Raw genomic sequence first — 3,637 nt, 5'->3', positions numbered from 1 at the left:
TCCTGTGTCACATTTCTGGCGTGCCTTCTTTAACACCGAAAATAATAATAATAATAATAATAATAATAATAATAATAATAATAATGTCGCCATGACAGAAACAAAGGCTTGTGTACCCTGCGAGTATGTACAGTACTATTGCGGACACTAACATCGATCTGCGGCAGTACGATAAATAACAGGAGAGCGAACAATAACATTTGCAACCAAGTGATGCACTCTTCGGAACACAGCAAATTTTTCAGGATAAGGTTTAAGAGTTTCATAATTGTTCGTCTTGAAAGTAGAGCGATATTCAAGACCGTTGCTGTCCAACTAGCTTTGAGGAGTAGGAATCGAAAGCAGTCTCTTCAATAATGCTCATGTCCAGTACATAATCACTTATAAATGCGTGACGTACTTAGTTAAGCAGAATTTAGGAGGATATTGAAGCCAATAGTTCATTCCATGCCTCCAGTCTTCTGTAAAATACTTGAAACGTATCGTCCCATTAATGCTTATGCAGTGCCTTCTACAGCATTTACTCATGGCGTTTTTCCATTAATCAAAAATATAACTAATTGAGAACTATCTAATAAAGGAAAATAATTACTTCTCTTGTTACCTTCAAGTTTCTCTTGCTCTTAAGAAAGTCTGGAATTAATAAGAAATTAACTTATATCTGCATCGCCAAACCCTTAGACTTTTTTAAAGCACTGCATTTAATTTCCCGTTATCACCGTCGTTCATAAGATGTCAAGCAAAATGGACTAAATTGGTTAAAATTCTCCTATTCCTTTGCTGGTCTGTTTCTGCTTCTGGCTTCCTCCTACATTGCGTATTACTGTGAAGTAGAGAAGGGATGATGATGATGATGAGTTCTGCACTTCACTGCTGATGAATTACGAGTAACTACGTTTTTGCTGTCACTTGGTGACTAAAACTACTTCGTATTCAAAATATGGTAAATATTTGTATAAAAGGATAGCAATGTCTGAACTTTCTTAGACTGTGAACTTTATGTTGACAATAATCCATTTTATTGTTATTTGCTGTTTTACAGTAATCTGGGAGAATTATAAGCTTTCCTTCTTGATACCATCCGGCTTGGGTCGTCATCACATTGTCAATATTTGTGTCCCAGCATTTCATATTCATATCTTTTTCTGTGACTTCCTAACCGTAGCGCGTTCCATTAAATTACACTAATTGATATTTGCAATTTAGATTACCACTCAGCCGTTGTGGTTTAAAATTGTTGTAATTCTGTCGTGACATCATTGTGTAAAAGGATAATACCATTTTATTGTTGCCTTAGAATTAGAGAGAGAGAGAGAGAGAGAGAGAGAGAGAACATACATTTACACATCTATCCCTAGAATACACACACATCCTTAGCACACATTCCCCTCACACATTATGCCCTACATACACATGTCCATATACACACAATCTTCCCCTACTCTTACTGTACATTATTGCTCCTCCCACAGTACTGTATAACACACACACACACACACACACACACACACACACACACACACACACACACACACACACACACACACACACACACACACACACACACACACACACACACACACACACACACACACACACACACACACACACACACACACACACACACACACACACACACACACACACACACACATCCCTCCCCTCCCAAATTTACGCCCTCCCCTAACCTCAACATTCCTTCCTTCCTTCCTTGCCTTTCCCCCCGAATCAGTTATGCGGCTCCCCGACTCCCTCGCCTCATCTGCTTACATTACAGGAAGCGTTGTGAGTCACGGGGGAGTCTTTATGCGGTGGCACAGGTTAGTTTGGGGGCGTCTGCTTGGATGTATATACTGCCACGCGTCGATATTGGTGATGGAAGGGGGTGTTTGTAGGTCCTGAAATACTGAATTGAAGGTGCGTATCGGATATGCCTGAGTAATGGTGACGATGCTGATGGTGGTATGGTGGTGGTGAGTGAGTGTTGGATGAGTTCTGTAATTGGAGTCATATCGAGGGTTTGGGTGACTAAGGTTTGGCTTCGTTAGGGCCAGGTTGGGTAGATTTTGTTAGAGGTTAAAGTAAGTTAGGCTAGAGTAGGCTACATTAGATTATAAGGATACGCTAGTCTACGTGTAGTTTTATATGGATGGTAATTAGGCTTCGTGAGGGCAAGTTAGGTAAGATATATAATGAGACGTTAGGGTGGGTTAGGCTACGGAAGGATACGTAAAATTAGGTTAAATGAGTAGATTAGCATATATTGGATGAGAGAGGGATAAGCTCATTAGGCTAGGTTATGAGAGGTAAAGGTGTTGTTTGAGAGACTGAAAAACTGTGATTCAGGTCGTATTGAAAGTGGATGAGTAAAGGTGAAGATGTTGACAGTAGTAGATGAATGTGCTAGGTGATGGCATGTGAGTTTTGTGACTGATTATGTCGATGGTTATGGAAAACTCGATTGGCCAGAGTTTAGTCAGGTTAGATAAGTTTGGACAGATGAAGGTATGGTAAGATGGGTAAAGTTACATTAGTTTAGGTTAGGTTGGCTCGACTCAGTTAGGCTATACTTATTGAAGATTGTTTTTGAGGTTCCAAAATATTAATAAGGTGATATCGGAAGTGCGTGATTAATGGAGAGTAATAGTATTAGTAATGTTTGTAGTGGGTGAGTATGTGTGCTGAGTGAATGAGGGCAGGTGCCTGTGACTGGGGTTAGTCTATGTTATGGGAACTTAAGTATATTAGTTTACATTTTTATATGTAAATTAGGTTAGGTTTCACTATGTTTGGTTAGGTTGAAGTTAGTTTGAGCTCTTGTAGTTTTGGCCACGTTTCTCTAGAGCAGATTAGCTTAAGTGGAATGAAGCAGTGTTATAAGTAGTGTTGCTAATGGATTGGCGTTGTGAGAGGTGTTGTGCTAATAATAACCTACATTTCCTGCGGTAAGAACAAGTCATAACAGCACGCAAGCCGTAATGTGATGAATACTAAAGGTAGCTCCACCGATAAAGAAACTGTTAATATATCATCATGCTTGTCTGTCAAAATTAATTACTACTTTTTCTTTACCTCTTCGCCACGAAGAGTCCATCCAAAGCTAAGGAAAAAAATCTAGGGGTCGCAAGAACAGTCTTGGTATAGTTGTCTTTGTGAATGTGTTAATGGAGACTGCATTTACTCTGTCACTAGGTCCATCCATCCATTGCCAGACGCCATGTATCCCAAACGGGGTGGTCAAGGGCTCAGAGTTAATTGTTTTACAGGGAGGGGCACCAATCCTCCACCAACCCCACTTGACACGTAGGGATGCCAACAGCATCTGGTGTTCCCAGGCGGTCACCCATCCAAGTACTAACCAGACCCAACGTTGCTTAACTTCGCTGATCGGACGGGAAGCGGTGTACTCAACGTGGCATGGCCGTTGTGACATTTGAAAAATCGTCAGTGGATGGTCAGAATAAAACAGAAATACAATACTATCACCGTACTATATGATTCAAGAATGATACTCGTATGGGAAAGATATGTTACAGACCACTGACGTGAATACTGAAAATTAAAGTAATATCAGTAATGAGAATTGAACCATTATTAGTTGAGAATAATTGTAATAACGCAGTCTGCGTACCTCTCT

At 40.1% G+C, this 3,637-nt stretch overlaps 1 non-coding gene across 1 annotated transcript; it reads right to left on the bottom strand.

Moving 5' to 3' along the window:
• Positions 1-3,310: 3,310 nt before the first annotated feature.
• On the bottom strand, positions 3,311-3,429 carry LOC145400309 (5S ribosomal RNA). Its single transcript, XR_013897416.1, has one exon. It is a non-coding gene; the product is annotated as a 5S ribosomal RNA (ribosomal RNA).
• Positions 3,430-3,637: the final 208 nt, after the last annotated feature.

This window comes from Coenobita brevimanus, chromosome 51, assembly GCF_032717465.1.
Source record: "Coenobita brevimanus isolate Jiangsu-jjx chromosome 51, ASM3271746v2, whole genome shotgun sequence".
NCBI classification, from domain to species: domain Eukaryota; kingdom Metazoa; phylum Arthropoda; class Malacostraca; order Decapoda; family Coenobitidae; genus Coenobita; species Coenobita brevimanus.
Note: the sequence above shows the minus strand (reverse complement) of the source record. Positions and strands in the feature narration are given on the sequence as shown.